Below are 20,000 nucleotides of genomic sequence, written 5' to 3'. Positions count from 1 at the left end.
TATTGTCCGTACTGTACCCTGAAAAATTCAACGATTCCTGAAATTAAGAATAAAAAAAGTCAATATAATGGCGATGAGGAGGAAGAGGGACAAATGCAACGAGGTATACAGTATCCTCAGTATTCCTCAGTAACAAAAGTGTGAACGTGGAACTCGGCCAGGCAACGTGAAAAGGATTTACTCTTTCAAGCGGTAATATGATACTTTAACGCACTGCAAAAAGGAAGACAGCTAAGGAGTATATGCAAGAAACAAAAGGGTTGGACAAACAAGTATCTGAAGTTCATTATGACGATCATAGTAATAGAAAGAAAAACAGACCCATTAATCTTTATATTGAGAACATCCACTTAATGATGTTAAGATAAAAAGATAAAACACCAATGAAATTATATCATTATCACTTATTATTATTATTATAATCATCTCAGCAACACCTGATATCAAAAGAAAAGGCTGTCTAAAATGTCGTTTAAATCTAACATTTTATTTACCAAAAGAATCTAATTTCCGAGGTCAACATTGCAATTCACAAGTGATGAAAAAAACTAACAACTAAAGGACTCGTTACATAATGCAGAGAATGTGATGAAAACTAAAATAAATTAACCTATAATCAACATTATAATAGATGTGTTAATGAAATACTATTAAAAGACCTATTCCCCCCATTAACAAAATAAAAACCTCCATACATACATACATATATATATATATATATATATATATATATATATATATATATATATATATATATATATATATATGATAGTATAAAAGGTCTAAAAAGTTTCAGGGTATAAGGGTATGATTAAAGTATATTAAAAAAAAACAGAAGCGCAGTTTTATCATGTATTGAAATATTGAGCCCCAAATAGTTTTTGACAGTACATTCACTCTATCTTGGGAATAGTGCCCAAAGGAAAAATTATTTTTATGGCAAGCTCTTCTACCCGAGCCAGGATGGGAACCCCTGATTCGGAAGTACACTAGATATATACTAGGACTGAACAAGTGAAACCTAACGGACTACAACTACTGTTTAGTTCTTTAGTTCTGTTTTTATTGGGGTACAAATTCTAATACTGGCTGGGGTAGAATAACTTATAAAATAATATTTCCCTTTGGATATTTATTTCCAAGGTAAAGTGAATTCGGTGAAAAAATGTATTTGAGGCTCGATATTTGAATGTATACTTACAAACATAAACACACACACACACACACACACATATATATATATATATATATATATATATATATGTATGTATATATATATATATATATATATATATATATATATATATATATATATAATGTAAGCATGCAGGTCATTACAGTACAAAAACAAAGGATATCTTCGCGTCTTTAGTAACCCAAGTCTCAAAATGACATTGGCCACCCGCCTTATCTGTGCTTTCTAAATACAAGAAAGGCTTGCTTATCCATTTGTCATGAGTCTGGTGACACAGATCTTCTAAAAACAGAAATTTGATATTAAAAATTATGCGTAAAACTTTTTGGAAAACCTGTTGGGATCTCTAGAACACATCCATCAACAAGTACTTACACTAAACAGGAATTTCTGTATTTGTATTACAAAAAATACTCTTTAGCTTCACTGTACTTAGAAAATGATTGTCATGATTGTTTATGGCCGAGAGCAGCATAACTGCGTGGAGACAAATATGCACAAAACTCAACATCCGACAAGAATATTTCATATAAATAAAATGTCAAGTCATTTAGCTTATCAGCACAATAAAAATAGAAAGAATCCAGAATTTTATAACACTGCTGATACAAGAAATTTGCTTATAACTCAATATCTAGAATATATTTTATTGAAAAAATGTTTACTCCTGAATCCACAGAAAAATAAATAAAGCACTTAACACACGCAAAAGATTGCAGACAACACTGTGCAATGAATATTTTTTATTCATTTAATGAAAATGTTTAGTCTAGGTACATTTAACACTGTCTCGATGACAAATGTAACAGCAAAGAAACCGGACAGGGACAGTGACAGTGACATCGCAACTTTCAAACGCAAGGGTCAACAAGAACACCGCTTTCCCTGACCGGCAAGCCTCCCTTCCACGCATACGACGACTCAAGAGTGTGGGCTCATATATCTCTCTTTTATTTCTAGTAAGGAAAACACAGTAAAAAACTTGCGTTTTTATTGATGTTTAAAAGGTACAGAGTGATGTTGCATCTTTCTGAGGAGCAACAAGCATTTTCGTTTATTCAATCTTCGTAATATTCCTCTGACCAATAAAATAATACTAGTGATGACTGCCTGAACTATTTTCTTCATTACTTTCTATCAATTACTGATTTCTTGGAGGCTAGTACACTTTATCAAGTCACATACCTACTAAATACTACATAAATTTCATGTAATTATTCACTTCCCTACAACTTTATATTTACAGTCCTGAATCCATTTGTACTGAATGTAAGGCTGAGAGCAGATTTTTGCTCATGTGACGTGTCTTTATAATTACTCGTACTGCAATCAGATAACTACTAAAACAAGGTGAAAATTTAGAGGAATATAATACATAAAGCAAGACAAACCTTGAAGGTTCCTTTTCTAGCTTGCCCTCTCTTATATATTGCTAAGTAAAACTTGGGACACCTATTTAACCCATCTATTCAAGAAACATCTTAAAGAGTTTTTCTTGTATATTCGAATATAAAACTGGACTACAACTGTGGCCCCATCCTCGCCAGGTTTAAACAAAACTGACTCCTTGATTTTGAAAGTCTATCATTACTGCTGAGGTTTTCACTGAATCAAAAGGTTTCACATAGTCTATATAGTGGTTTGTCATACTATGTTTATTTTTCCATTAGCTGGTTAATTACATGTTCATGGTCAGTTGTTAAATGCCCGTTTCTAAAGCCTGCCTGCGCTCTTGATTGATTAAAGTCTAGTTGTCTTTCTATTCGGCATAATATAATCTTTGTGAATATTTTATATATTAAGGAAAGTAAACTTATAGGGTGGTATTTTTCCAAGTCTCTTGTGTTTTCCTTTTAATGAATTAGTATAAGTTTTTTTTCCCAGTTGTGTATATAAGTGTATATATATACAGTATATATATATATATATATATATATATATATATATATATATATATATATATATGATAAATTTTGCACATTTAGACGTGTTTTTCATATTCAAATAAGCCATATATCTTTTATACATTAATGTCTGGATTCTCTTAACGACCTCGGGATCAGAGCCCCAGGCGAAATCACACAAAGACAATGGCTTCTGACCAACCGGGAGTCGAACCCTGGTCCAAGAAACTTGTATGTCCAGTGACATACCACTTTCTTCGTGGCCAAGTGGTGTCGCTGTACATATAAGTTTAATGGACCAAGGTTCGACTCCCAGCCGGTCAGAAACTTTTGTCTTTGTGTGATTTCGCCTGGACTCTGATCCCGATTTCGTTAAAAGAATCCAGATATTAGTGTATCAAAAATATATTGCTTATTTGATATATATATATATATATATATATATATATATATATATATATGTGTGTGTGTGTGTGTGTATATATTATTACTAGCCAAGCTACAACCCTTGTTGGAAAAGCAAGATGCTATAAGCCCAAGGGCTCCAAAAGAGAAAAATAGCCACGTGAGGAAAGGAAATAAGGAAATAAATAAATGATGAGAAAAAATTAACAATAAATCATTCTAAAAACAGTAACAACATCAAAACATATATAAACTATTAATGTCAAAACAGATATGTCATATATAAACTATAAAAAGACTCATGTAAGCCTGGTCAACATAAAAACATTTGCTGCAACTTTGAACTTTTGACGTTCTACTGATTTAACTACCCAATTAGGAAGATCATTCCACAACTTGGTCACAACTGGAATAAAACTTCTAAAATACTGTTTAGTATTGAGCCTCATGATAGAGAAGGCCTGACTATTAGAATTAACTGCCTGTCTAGTATTACGAACAGGATAGAAATGTCCCGGGAGATCTGAATGTAAAGGATGGTCAGAGTTATGAAAAATCTTATGCAACATGCATAATGAACTAATTGAACGACGGTGACAAAGATTAATATCTAGATCAGGAAAAGAAATTTAATAGACCGTAAGTTTCTGTCCAACAAATTAAGATGAGAATCAGCAGCTGAACACCAGACAAGAGAACAATACTCAAAACAAGGTAGAATGAAAGACTTAAAACACTTCTTCAGAATAGATTCATCACCGAAAATCCTGTAAGACTTTCTCAATAGGCCAATTTTTTTTTGCAATTGAAGAAGACACAGACCTAATGTGTTTCTCAAAAGCAAATTTGCGTTAGAGAATCGCACCTAAAATTTTAAGATAGTCATACAAATTTAAAGAAATATTATCAACAATGAGATCCGGATGTTGAGGAGCCACCGTCCTTGACCTACTTACAATCATACTTTGAGTTTTGTTAGGATTCAACTTCATACCACCATGCACTAATTTTAGCTAGATCTCTATTAAGAGATTCACCAAACCTAGATCTACATTCAGGGGATGGAATTGATGCAAAGAGAGTAGCATCATCTGCATATGCAACAAGCTTGTTTTCTAGGCCAAACTACATGCCATGTGTATATAGTATGAAAAGTAATGGGCCAAGAACACTACCCTGTGAAACACCGGATATATATATATATATATATATATATATATATATATATGTATATATATATATATATATATATATATATATATATACATATATATATATATATATATATATATATATATATATATATATACATATATATATATATATATATATATATATAGACCATGAAAACATCAAATTTCACTTGAAAAAGTCAGTCTAACTATTAAAAGATCTTTTGATAATGTTCCTGCCTATCAACCTACCTAACCCCATGTATGCAATTGTAATTCTCAAAATTCAGTCTTCTTCCCCGGTCCTAAAAGAAACAAGTCTTGGCACTTCTCTCTTGTAATTCGTTGTTTTCTTCCCTAGTTTTGTGCTGTCTTCATCAGCAAGGTGACTAGTTTTACGGTATATAGTTAACAAAAACATGTCTTTTTCACAGGTAAAAAAGAACAATTGGATCCAATACATCCTACCATTAACTAAAGAGTGGCATCTGTTAACCAACACCAAGGTCAAAGAACAGGAGCTTCATGACACTTTAAACATTTACTGTTCTTTCTGAAATGCTAAGTCAATGATAACCATTTTTTTCACTCCAGAGGAAGTAAAATCCTAGCAACCTAACCATTATGCTGGAGAAGATCCCAATTTCTAACTGTATAACAAAACAAAATTGCAATCATTTTTTACTGAACTCGGTACATTTAACTATCATAACAGTCCCTCTAATAATCATAACAAGGATATCTTGTTCTGAATGACATTTTAGAGCGTATAAATTGTTCTTATTATTCATAATGTGTACGGGTTCAATTAGACAAGCCAAACGGACCATCAACTAGTCTAGAAAGCTATACAGCTTAGACTGGTATAGAAAAGCAGTTAAAATCAAAAGAAAAATAAATTTAAAACTATTCATAAACATTTCGTAAACAGATAAATAAAAAATAAAAACAAGGAGTAATGCCCTTTAAAGAGCCACTCCATCAAATTTTTAAACTTTACGAATATCAATATATTCAAAGGCACCATGATTCCAGAAAGATATCGAAATTTTATTGACAGGATATATAATCAAAAGAGGAAACACTGCGACATTTGAAACTATGCACTGTGTCATCAAAGAGATGATCAATACATTGCACCACTGCAAAACGAGTTAAGAATACTGTCTCCAGTGATAATTTTCAGCTAAAATAAAGCCTATGCAAGATGGCAAATCCGACGTCTCAATTATTGTTGCAGAAAATTCTTACAAAACAAACTACCGACTACTCATTTTCGTACACTTTTAATTCAAATTCCATATGTTTACATTTAAAAAACTGCAAACTATTCAATAGTTTTCTCCTAAAAAAATACCATCAAACGTTAAAATGTGAAAAAAAATCGTGACAATCCGTCTTTCTCACAACACATACATACTATGTGACACTATACGAGAGCTAAGATTTGAAGTTTATTACGGGTCCTTTAAAATAGCAATTAATTACTTTCTAAATCTTATCGGTTGGGAGGAATGAACACATTAGCATGAGAAAATTTGTTGCACAACCTATCTACTAAGGGAAAAGTATCCTTTCTAATAACAAATAAAAACACAAAACAACGTAATAGGTAACAATCTCCTAATAATAAAAATCAACGATGGTCGCAATGAAGGAAAAAAGAACAAAGAAACTGAAAACAATGGCGAATTTAAAACAGAACAATTCTAGGACAGATTTGATGCATACAAAGATGACAGTGGTACATTCTGAGCTTAACACTATCACTGCCAACTTTTCTTCTTATAGTGCCAACTGAGTCCTGGCAGAGATTTCTACAACTGGCACTAACGTTAAATGCTCTAGATCTTAGAGGGGGCGACGCCATGTGTGGGATTGTATAACAATAATGGTTAATGGGAAAAATATATGTATATACTCACAAAATCAAAAGTCATCGTCAATAGGTGAACGAATATTTGCAACATAAAACAAATAAATTCCAAAGATGGAGTTAGGAACACTATCTATTCCGAATGTTATATTTAACCTCCTGACCCATCGACAAAAAAGCAAGGCAGCAGTGTACAAATAATCTCATGATATACTTCCTACATAAAAAATCTGATTTTAGCATTTTCACTGCTCCGAATTTTTTTTTTTTTTTTTTTAAATTCGTGACGCATACTTTTCGTAGGTATAACTTGTATCGGTGACAGTTGCAGGCATCTTCTGTCTAGAAAAAAAAATAACTGGTTCATCAAACAAGTTACTTAAGAGAAGCTACTTGGAAGCATAGCATGCCAAGCATCGTGTACTACACAATGTGCCCAAGCACTGAGTCGGTATATCTAGAAAATCTCTCTCTCTCTCTCTCTCTCTCTCTCTCTCTCTCTCTCTCTCTCTCTCTCTCTCTCAAGTTTGAGAGAAAAACACAATAACGACGCCAACAGCATTTCCCTAAAAGACAAAATCAAACCTTTAAACAAGAAAAATTATATATGACTTGGAGAGCAAACGTCTAAAGATAGGCACATCAAAATTAGAAAGGGAAGGGATTACAGTAGTTTAAATTATCCTAGCAAAAATTATATATCCAAAAAAAAAAAACTTTTGACATTAATGCCAATACCATCCATCAGCTATAAAAATAATTTCCTTTGAATATTGGTTCCGTTACAACACGATTGCCGGAGGGATAAAGACATACAAGAGCGTTTTTTTTTTCTTTATGAAAGAGGTGTCACAGAAGGCAAATCTAACAAGAATGGGTGATAATACCTCATGCGTAAACAACTCGCACGGGAAGAAAAAGAAATTTATCCGAAGAGAAATAAAACGTGACATAACCTTCCGGAAAAATATATCACATATTCTAAGCGAAAAGATTAATATGCATGAGCGTTTCATTGTATCAATTTTCATATAAAATAGAGTCAACATCATCTCTTAACGTTTTCATATCAAAGTTCTCCCAAAACCGGGTCATATGTGAAATGAAATTTGTCACTGCCTTCTCTCTTTTTTCACCGTTTTCCTGCACATTCACTATTACTAACAACTCCTCCCGTGAACGAACAATTTTTCAGAGTGAAGGTAACATTAAATTTCTTTCAGTTTAAACACAACACCAAATTAAAACACACTTTCATATCTCCCACTTATGTTGGTGAGCAAGAACACTTAAGATTCCAAATCTACATAAAAAAGTGAAAGCTTTAACTACTGTGCAAAACATTTCCACAACCTGTTAAATCTACTTTTCTTTCACAGTAATAAGAGCCGAGTGCCAATGTTTGTAATTCAAGTCACTCGCTTCAGACCTCACTAGATTTTAAAAGGTGGGGAGGTACGGTATATACTGTACAATATACTGCACTGTATATGAATATTTAGTAGGTAATCAAATAATAGTTTATTATGAGAATTTGCTTCATTGTATTCAATCTTCCTCAATAATTTACTAGAGATAATTACATTCCACCTCTTCTAGCAGGGAACTGAATGTTAATGAAAAATTCCTTGAATGGCTTCTTAGCTGTCATCATGTATTCTGCTGCTGTCATTTTCAACAGTATGAGGATTGTGACATGCTTAACGCTTCTTTTCTTACTGCAAGTGCCATGAGTAGCAATGTAGGTGAAACTTAATGGAGTAGGCCTATGTTCAAGAAGGGTTGTTGTCCCTGTAATGGAGTAGGCCTATGTTCAAGAAGGGTTGTTGTCCCTGTAATGGAGTAGGCCTATGTTCAAGAAGGGTTGTTGTCCCTGTATCAAGCAATTTGGTGTACAGCAAAGGGATAACCAAACTTAGAAAATACATTAAAAACGTAAAGGTACGTCTCCTATATGCAACACCATGCACCTCTACGTTTTCCAAAACTCAACACCAGGAAGATCATAGGAAGAACAAAGGGCAGTAAAGGAATTCCTTAGTTGCAACATAAACTTTACCATGAAACAACTATACGACCGAAAGTATGGCATGATTCATAAACAATTTGAATATCTTTCAAACTAAATAGTGGAATAGGGAATTACACCTTCACTGGGTTAACCTTGCAACTTCATCAAGGGACAGGTTATTCATAAAACGGAGATATGTAACTACTCCACTGATATCATGGTCTCACCGCAAGTTAAGGTAGTTAACGCCAATGTACTTCAATTATCAAACTCTTCAATATCAAATACATAGGCTCTGATCACATCTCTGATATTTACAATGTTACTGGTTAAAGTCTAACCCAGTGTGTCTTCAGCAAAGAAGCAAACAACGTACTTTAGTGGCAAGCAGAAAAGAACGGTAGCATTCATAAATGAACATCTTTATAACACGTCTTTATTACTACTACTGCATCTGCAATACATAAGAGACACACAGACTAGTTAGCATTGATGTGTTCTTAGAATACCTGAGAGCAGAAGCTTAATAATATTCCTTAGGGCTGAGGTGGCCTACTAAAAATGTCCCTGTCTGACATTTGACAGATTGGGGATAGAGTCCCTCTCAAGCTCCAACCATGTGAGCTAAGGAGGGGGGGGGGGGAGCCTATAGGTCTACCTGCTGATGCATCAGCAGCCACCGTCTGACTCTCCCTGGTCATAGTATGGGTGGAGAAGAGGCTATATATATATATATATATATATATATATATATACTGTATATATATATATATATATATATATATATATATATATATATATATATATATATATATACAGTCTCTAGATCATTGTTCTGATAGCTAGGGCATTATCATTGTCCCTTTATGGGTGATATTTAAGGTGTCAGTAGATGAAATCATTCTACCCTTACACCACTTGAAATAGGGTGTTCTATGCACTAACAATAATATGAAGCACTTGAGGCCTGTCTTAAGAGAGGAAATTATATATCTACTCCCTAGTTTGCAATTTTGTTTTCGTAAAGGCCTTGGAGCATTTGATGCCCTTCTTACAATCTCCAATGCTGTAAAGAAATCCCTTAATTGTGTTTAGGAATTTTGTATGATTGGCCTTGATTTTAGTGCTGCCTTTGACCGTGTTAATCATGAGACCCTTGTTTTCAAACTCAAACAGCTGGGAGAGGGTGGGTCGTTTCTTAGCATTATTATTGATTTTTTAAGTAATAGACCTCAAAGAGTTGTTGTTGATGGGCACCATAGTGAGTATAGGAATGTGATATCCGGTGTTCCACAGGGTAGTGTTCTTGGCCCATTTCTTTTCATACTATATACACATGACATGTTTGGCCTAGAAAACAAGCTTGTTGCATATGCAGATGATGCTACTCTCTTTGCATCAATTCCATCCCCTGAATGTAGATCTGGAGTTGATGAATCCCTGAATAGAGATTTAGCTAAAATTAGTGCCGGGTACAAATTATGGGGTATGAAGTTGAATCCTAACAAAACTCAAAGTATGATTTTAAATAGGTCAAGGACGGTGGCTCTTCAACATCCGGATCTCAACATTGATATTTCTTTAAATTTGTATGACTCTCTTAAGATTTTAGGTGTGATTCTCAACAGCAAATTTACTTCTCAGAAACACATTAGGTCTGTGTCTTCTTCAATTGCACAAAAAATTGGCTTATTGGGAAAGTCTTACAAGATTTTCGTTGATCAATCTATTCTGAAGAAGTGTTTTAATTCTTTTATTCTACCTTGTTTTGAGTATTGTTCTCCTGTCTGGTGTTCAGCTGCAGATTCTCATCTTAATTTGTTGGACAGAAACTTACCGTCTATTAAATTTCTTATCCCTGATCTAGATATTAATCTTTGTCACCGTCGTTCAATTAGTTCATTATGCATGTTGCATAAGATTTTTCATTTACTCTGACCATCCTTTACATTCAGATCTCCCTGGACAACTCTATCCTGTTCGTAGTACTAGGCAGGCAGCTAATTCTAATAGCCAGGCCTTCTCCATCATGAGGCTCAATACTACACAGTATTCTAGAAGTTTTATTCCAGCTGTGACCAAGTTGTGGGATGATCTTCCTAATCAGGTAGTTGAATCAGTAGAACTTCAAAAGTTCAAAGATGGAGCAAATGTTTTTATGTTGACCAGGCTGACATGAGTCTTTTTATAGTTTATACATGACATATCTGTTTTTGACGTTGTTAATAGTTTATACAGGACATATCTGTCCTGAAATAAAAAAATTGGGATGGTTTGAACTTTATGGTAAGATGAGTTAAAATGAGTTGGTCAGAAAAGAAGCAAATATACAGTAGAAGTGATAGGACAAATTTCCAAGAAGGCAAATGTGATCATGGCAATAGAAAATAAATGGAAACCTACACCTAAAAGGAGTTCAGGAAGAAAAGAAGTCGAGAATAAATTTATCATCTAATTGAATAAAATGAAGAGCTAACAAATTTTTCATTATGATGATGGCATAATCACACTCATCCCGAGTGTCATTATCTACCAGAGAACATGTTTATGTAAAACACAATGAAGAATATAAAACTACAGTAATTTATCTAGGAATAAACCACCAGAAATATAAGAATTAGAACATAACTTCCAGTATATGTATACTCATGAATGATTATACAGTACTGTGAATTAATGAAATAATGACAGAAATATAAATCATGGTAAGGATGATAGATGGGTGGCCTAAACAAAAGTTGTATGGTCCCTAGGTATTATCGTTATCATTACTAGCCAAGGTACAACTGCTAGTTGACAAATAAAAAATCCTAAAAGTAATTTGTATTTTCCTTAGCTATACAAACCTAAGCCCATTAAATAGGGAATCTATCTGCGATCTGGAATGGCCGTTGAAATCATTAACACAGTAGTTAATGACAGGTGGTGAACGCAAAGTTTGTCACTATGACCTTTGGCTCAGGTCTGAGAGAGGTTGTTGGGGTGGAAAGTTTACCTTTGAAGCACTTAGGTTTGTATAACATAGTAAAGAAAAATAGTGATACCCCTTAATACGAAAGCTTCTGCATACGAAAATTTCATGCTGCAAAACGAGAGATGAAGATTTTTCCGACGCGTATTGCAAAAAATTTTTCATGCTATGAAATGAGGTACGATACCACAGCCCGGCCGCCAGCGAGACTAATTTTAGAATTTGTGGGCCGCCAGCCATAAACTCGCCACCATTCTCCTGCGCTCCCATTGGTTATCTCACTACTCAGATGCTAGTTACCACCAATAAGATCCTACTCTCCTATTGGTCAGCATCTATGTAGCGGCATACCTTGATCATTTCGTTTCAGCAGCGCTTTCGTTTACATTGAATTCGTATTGGTGATTTCACTTTCATGCTTTTAGTTACTGAACTGTATTGTGTTGTGTTAGAGTTGGAGTTCATGCATCTGAACGTCATTCACAGGAACAGTTCTCTAACGGCAAGGAGGAGGATGACCCTCTAACAATGGCAGAAATTAAGGGTCTAGCTGATTACCATAAAATGGCAGCTCAAGTAGAATAGACACCCAGAAATGTTTTACACAGGTAGTATTCTTGAGCAGTGTAATGACATTTGCCCGAGTCATTTCAGGAACATTTTAAGAAGCAAGCAGAAACAAGCTTCCTTGGAGAGGCCTTCGATACTAGTAGGACAGGAGAAAGCTCAAAGTGATCCCGTCACAAAAAAAAAAGAAGTGGAAAGGATGAAGAGTACAGTATTATTAAATTTAGAAAACACAAAACGTTAAGTAAAAAAAATACAAAATTAGAAACAGGCCAAAAAAAAAAAAAAAAAAAAATTACGTGTATCATAAAGTTAACTGTTATTATCTTATGCCATTTGTTAATGTGTTTCCTAAAATGAAATGTTAATGTTTTCTGCCATTTATTACTAAGGTTCGTAAAGTTAAGTGTTAGGTTTTCTGCCACTTGTTAATGTTTTTTGACATTTGTCATTGGTCTCTGCAGCCCCGCCACTTTGCTTTTGGACATTGCTTTGCTCCAAAAATAAGGTTCCACATTTTTGTTACTGTATTTCCCATTTATTATTGCATTACTGTACTGTTTGTTTTAATCATACATTTTATTTACAGGTTATCAATGGTTAGGTTATGTATTGATTGATCCAAATGGTTGTATTTCCTTGTGTTTAGTACAGTTTAGCCTTATCATAAAATTTAATGTGGTGTTTTTTAGGGCTTGGAATGAATTAGGCGATTTACATGTAAATGGCAATTCATAATGCACTAAGGCCACTCTGGAACCAATTAATTTTGTATTGTGAGGCATTACTGTGCCACTGGTAATCACTTTTAAAATAAGTTATTTGTGCCTATGCATATACAAACCCTTCGTCATGATTGGTGGGTTGGAAGTCAAAATAGAAAAAATCCGGGTTTTTTGTTTTTTTTGCCCCACTAAGTGTCAATCTAATTGGTCCCATACGAGAGCAAAGATGACTACAGCAACCTCTTATCTGTCTGTCATAAGGATAGGGCCTGGCCTCTCCAAGATGATTGATATGTGGTCAAATGAGGGATCCCTTCCCAGAAGAAGATACCGGTATCAGTATAGAATAATATACCTAACGTATGATGATCAATTGGTTGGTATAAATTCCACCAACCTCTCCCCTTTAGTGAGAATGATGGAGATACTCCTTTCAATCTAAAGAATGGTGCTCAGATGTGTAGCTTACCAGCATTAAGGCCGATGCAGCTTATAATGCTTTTGACAACTTGGGGGCAGTAAAATGAAGAAAAAGAAAAGAACCAGCCATTCAACCTTTCACTCGAGACTTACATCTATACGTTACCAAGACAAGATGCTTCCTGCCCCGAGTGAGAGCTGGACTGGCTAAAAAACTCCCTGAGCAGCCACAACAGTGTCAAGGGATTTTGGGGTATATGTACTCCCATAGGTAAAAGGCCGTGAAGGTGGTCTGGCATTTCCAAATTCCACCCTTCAACACCTGGCCAACTGAAAGATTCCTCTTGAAGCCTAAAATGGAGACTATAACCCTGACTTCATGAACTCTGGTCATCAGTAGTTGATGCTTATGCTATATGGATCATCTCATGAAGGCAAAAAAAAAAAGGCTGTGTACCCCGACATCTCTTTCTTAGTCTTCCCAGTGATAAGGAAGAGTTGCTGAAACTCAGGCCTGAGGCATCAGGTTCTCTTCCGAGAGCACCGCAAAGCCCTTATGAGACGCAAAATAATCTCATGATCACCACATGATGCCTCATGTAAATGGAGACGGAGAAGGTCTCAAGCTGAGGGCCGTGCACTAATGGGTTCTAGATTTTGGCCGAACAGCCAAGCACAAAATAAAGGAAACATCTTTCTACTCCTTAGAACGGGTGACTAAGTAAGAGAGACTTGTCTACTGTACTGTACTCTCTTTTCCCATCCCAATCAACAAACAGCATTCACATCCTGTAATAAAAAGAAAGATGAAAAGTTGGGACAAGGGCACAACTGTATACCAGTACAGGTGACAGCTAAAAAAAAAAGCCACTCTGCCGACATGTGGGGGAGAGGCTTTTTACTCATACTCACCACCTGTCATTAACTACCTTGTTAGCAATTTCAACAGTCCTTCTAGCTCCTGTTGGAAACATATTCTCCATTTAAAGGATATAAGGTTTAAATATGCATTGGAATAAAGCTAAATGCTAGAAGCCTTAGAGCCACAATAGGAAAACCGCTTCAGTAGAGAAAAGAAACATATATAAAAATACTGTATACTGTATATAAAAATATATAAAAAACTGATTTTCTAAGATAAATAACATTATCAAATAGATCACAGTACTGTAGTTACCGATAAACTAGATACTGATGTCAACCTTAACAAATAAGTAACTGCAGTAAGTTTGAACTTCTAATGTTTCCCCAATTTAACTTCAGTATTTGATGATAATGATTATCATTATTATAATTATCAATATCAACATTATTATGCATTTTCCTTACCATCATCATTAAAATATTTTACTTTTTTGTTACTGTATTATCATTTGCAGGGTTAGTCGTCTGTGTGATTCCCAAGGACTTTCATTTACAGGTATCCAATACGACATAACATACTAAGAAATATTGTCTTCCCTGCCTTAGGGGCAGTAACATACAAGGCCGAGATTTAGTGTCTATAAGGGAAACCCATGGGTTCAGGCTCTAGTGAATTTGTCACAGCATCCCAAATATTGAATTTGTCTGCAAATTGACTATGCTTACCACAGCATTTGTTTCTCACCCAGCAACTACCTTTTCTTCAGTCAATGCACAAGCAAAATATCTTGTTTTCTCATAATTGACAAATTTCAAGATTTTTACTTCAATTTCTAGTTGAGTACAGTTAAATGTCCTAATTAATTATTTACAAAATTCTAGAGCTTGGTGATAGTGTTTATACAGGCACTGCTATTTGGTCACTTATTTTGTTTTAGCAATAAACGATTTAGTAAAGAATGTTCTATCGTGTATTACAGCCATTTACTAGCTCTCATTTAGCATGAATTAGATTATTATCACTTATTGTTATGGTTGCCTTCAGGACAAGTGTTACCTCCACTGTTTTCAATAACTATGGATCTTCTCTTGGTGGAGCCATCCACCAATCACTACACCAAAGGGCCTGGACCTGTACTATAAATCTCCAAGACACTACAAAACTCCTTAAGTGAGCTTTTCATGTGAATTAGATTCAGACATGTTTCACAAAAAACTCAGTTGTTCACTTTGCAATGACTGTTGGTACTACTGTACTCCTTCAGTGTCCTGGTCACTAGATTGCGTGCTTTACTTATGGCCAATCAGATAATTCCTTAGCACTCTAAAATAGCTAATTCAAATGGCTGTAATTTCAATAGCCTTAGCCTTGGGAGGAGTCACTGTAACTTGCAGGATTCTGCAGCGAATGGGAGTTCCTCACCCTTGCTCCTGGCCAGTTCCTGATACTGAACCAGGGTTTTCTCTTGTTGGCTAAGAATGAAAAGCCTCTCATGAGGAGGGACCTTCTTTGTAGCTCAGCTTTACATGCTAGTTAGGGTGACCTCAGTCTGGTGTCTACCCTGCAAGCATTCAGTATTTGCAGAGATCCACATTATAAGTAAAGGTATATGTTTCAAAATACCCTGACCAAACAAGTCTTCTTCTAGAGGGAAAATCCACGTCTCATAACCTACCTCATCAAAAAGACCAACCCACTCTCTATCCATGAAAACGATGATGTGAGATATTTCTTCTTTAACAAGCAATTGTATGATATTCACAGCTTTAAGTTCAGGTCTGAGCACAGGATGTTGATAAGACACTACCTGAAACTAATTCGAATGGCTCAACATATATGTATGGTGCTCAGCACTACCATAGCACCAAAGGGAGAAATTGGTCTGAATAAAGGGATCCTCCACCAGATGCCATAACGATCAAAAGCATGCCTTCTCCAAGAATTTTCTCTCATGGGGTGATTTGCTTAACTTGTTAGTGTATTTCTCAATACCTTCCCACCCCTCTGGCCTCATAAAAGGAAGTCGGACATAACTCAAATATTCTACTGGATTGAAAAGATGGCTGCTGGGTGAGAAAAAAAAAAAAGGCTCGGATAAGCATTATCTTTAGTGCTAGTAACAGTTTCTAGTGGGTGATGTGTCCTCAGTTAGCGGACAAATTTAACATTGGGGTTGCTAGGTAGGGTTAAATAGAACCTGAATCAGGGAGTTTCCCTTATACTGTATGTTGATATAAAGTAGGGAAGACAACATTTCTTTGGTATATCATGTATTGAATTTCCTGTTCTAGCCATTAAAGTAAAGTTCTTGGGAACCACACAGTACCTCCCCCCCAAAAAAAGATGTTTTCCTTCATCGCCTCTCCTTTATTATAATCATCTTAATTACAGGCTAAGAATTAACACTAAAAGAAAAATAACATTAACAATGCTAAGCATAAGATTTTTCATAGTCCTGACTATCCTTTGCATTCGGATCTTCCCAGACTGTACCATCCAGTACATAGTACTAGGTATACAGCTAATTCTAACAGTCATGCTGTCTCCATCAGGCTCAATACTACACAGTATACTTGAAGTTCTATTCCAGCTGTGACCAGATTGTGGAAGCATCTTCCTAATACGGCTGTTGAATCGGTGATTCTTCAAAAGTTCAAACTTGCAACGAATGTTTTTATGTTGAACAGGCTGACAAGTCTCTCTTCATAGATTATATAAGACAGACTTACTTTAATATTGTTACCGATCTTAAAATATTTCACAATAATTATTCATTACTTCTCATGTAGTCTACTTCTTTATTTCCTTTCCTCACTGAGCTATTTTTCCCTGTTGATACCCTTGGGCTTATAGCATCCTCCTTTTCTAACTAGGTTTGTAGCTTAGTTGGTAATAATAATAATAAAATATTGTACAGTATAAAGAGAAAAGAACAATACTGCAGTGATGGTTTTGAAAATAAAGACCAACGCAAAGTTAAAGATAAAGACATAAAAGTCAAGTTATTGATAAACCACCTTGCTACCATGGCTCTCATATGAAGCTTGCGTAATAATAGAAAAAATTTGAGGAAGAGTAAACTCACAGAAAAGTATGCCTTGGTGTACCTTCAAGCAAGAGAACTCTAACTCAAAATTGCAAAAGACCTTAGTATGATTATGGCACTATCCTAGAATAAAGAACACTGTTTTGATTTTGGAGAGGCCTTCTCCCATAGCTAAAAAGTCTTGACTAGTTTCACTATGTGAGCAAGTACCCATTGAGTTACTGTATACTTCACACTTAATTGAGAGTATTAGCTATCATTTTCATGGTGTTGAAAGATGAGAGGAAAAAGAAGAAAATTTAAGGAATATACCTGACTTTTTAGTGTTTGTACAGGCAAAGAAGATAGATGTTGACAAAGATTCAACATGAAACAGTATGGTCAGTCCTTAAAGGATCTCATAGCATTATTATTAGTATCTCAACAGGTGGTAGGTACCTTGACCAGTCTAATACTTTCAATTTGGTCGCAGGATGAACTAGAAGGGCACTCAGTAAAGCGCAGATGTTCGCCGCGGCAGCTTATTTCTCGACCTTTTGCTCAACCTTGACGTGTATTAATTGGTACGGATTTCCATACACTCAAATATGAACCAAGTTTGAAGTCTCTGTGACAACGACGTCCAAACTTATGGCTGATTACGTGAACTGGGCATTTTGCTTGACCGTGACCTCGACCTTCCAAAATTTAATAATTTCCAACTTTTTACATAACAGTTAAGCCCTGCAAGTTTCATTACTCTACAATTAAAATTGTGGCCAGGAAGCTGTTCACAAACACACACACAAACAGGGGGTAGAATATAATCTTCTTCCAACTTCGTTGGCGGAGGTAATAACAATTCTACAATACTGTACATATATAAAGTTATAAAGACAGAAAGACCAAGATGACTTATTTCTAAATAAATTGTAACTCAGGGCAACTACGAATAAGACACATTGTGGACTTCATTTGCCTCTAGGCCTAGTAAGCTGTACATGTGTTACCATTTCTACAGTTACCTATGTTTTAAGAAATGACAGTACAAATGTGTCAAATAAATACTACAATGAGGACATGTGAAAAGTGACTGAGTAGGTCCAGGAAAATCCAAGAGCTACAACCCTTCGTAGCACTGAAACACAACCTAAAGTTTCGGTTACTTCCTATATTCCCTTATAGACATATCCTAGGCATATATTTGTATGCTCCATAAACTACGATTTCCACCCTAAGCCATGATCCATACACTAAACTACTATAAAGAACCTAGTAGTGCCTAGAAAAGGATCTAACATGAAACTGTCAGGACAGTTCTTTTATCAATAGGGAGGAGATTAACCAGACCAATGAGTCAGATAACTATTGCAGAGCTGCCCAAAAGTTGGTCCTTTAAGGATCCTGTAACTTCAGTGGTAATATCTCAATGGTGATTGGTGCCATGACCACAATACTACCATTCCACAATTAAGTCACAGGTTTAGTAAAACTTCTGAGAATATACAGTATCAAGCTACAAAGTAATTAAGAACAAGATATCCCATTAAATTACTAGAGTCATTGTAGATTATGATAACTAGGCCAAAAACAAATATGAGAGTAATATAAAGAAAGCAATATAGGTGCCAAACCCCATAAGCTGTACATATGATAAATATAATTTTTTGAGTTATATACATCATGTTCTAAATGATGATAGTACAAAAAAATCAAAATCAGAATCACAGCCTCAAGTTTCATGCAACTTATTCCCTTTGGGACATAACCGACATCTACAGTAAGTATTGTATGATCCTTAGACTACCATTCCCAGCCAAAGCCTATACTCATATATTAGGCTAGTTTAAACCAAGCTAGTAGCATTTTGATTGGTTTTTAAAACTATTTTCTAACAGGAAAAAATAAATAATCCCATAGGCTGGTTAGGTCTTGAAGAATCCAAACATAGAGGAGCTATTTGCCCAACCACCGTGTGTTAGTCACCCAACAGAAGGTTCAATTATCTTAGTTATCCAGTGTTATTCGTACCTTCATATAGAATCATTGATGTGCCTCTTATTTCAATAATTACTCTCTTTTCCTTACCATATAACAATATATTTTACCATATACAAAATTCATAAATACTACATACTGTACATAAGCTAATTAATTACCCTACACTAACATACTTCCTCTGTATGCTAAACTGACAAACAGTCACTTAAAATATAACCCCTCCCCTTGAATATGTAACTGTTGAGCTACAACCAAGAGCCTATATAAATAAATTTACTCAGCATATACTTAAAAAAATCATAGCTTTGCTCATTCTACATTGCTTTTGCCTGCATTTCCTAACAGTTCCATCATTTAATCTTCAGGTCATAATTTGATAATTCCAGATGCTTTTCAATTATTATTTTGGTTGAAATTTCTCATAAAAAATTATATTACTGTGGACTGCATATTCATAAATAAAAATGGTTCTACATGTTCCTCAAATTGGATTTATGAATTTGAGCCATAAGATCTAGCACTGAGGTCTAGCAGGCCATTCAGCAATCACAAGCAACCAAGGGAAAAAGCCATTGTTGCAACACAATAGAAGTTAGGAGACTGGACAGCAATATAAAAGAAAGTAGGGAAAGGAGGTCTAGTATAAGGCTAAAAAGAGTGTAATTATATCCCTAAAAGGACACTAAAATTATGAAGTACTGCCACTGTAAGCAGTATCAAGGAGGTGTCACAGCCCTAGCCCTATAATACATGACCCTTGGGTAATTGCATGAAGACCCACCTTTGAATTTAAGGAGTAAAATGCTGCATACCCTAGCAATAGGGACAACACATTCTAAACTTGATTCCTCCAACAATTGCAG

General features: G+C 35.0%; 1 protein-coding gene across 1 annotated transcript in view; it reads right to left on the bottom strand.

Moving 5' to 3' along the window:
• The window catches only part of LOC137616057 (cGMP-dependent protein kinase 1-like), a 127,379-nt gene that overhangs the window by 106,127 nt on the left and 1,252 nt on the right, over positions 1–20,000 (bottom strand). The gene's annotated exons all lie outside the window — the stretch shown is intronic.

This window comes from Palaemon carinicauda, chromosome 22 (genome assembly GCF_036898095.1).
Source record: "Palaemon carinicauda isolate YSFRI2023 chromosome 22, ASM3689809v2, whole genome shotgun sequence".
NCBI classification, from domain to species: Eukaryota; Metazoa; Arthropoda; class Malacostraca; order Decapoda; family Palaemonidae; genus Palaemon; species Palaemon carinicauda.
The sequence above is the reverse complement of the archived record's forward strand: the minus strand, read 5'-3'. Positions and strand labels throughout refer to the sequence as shown.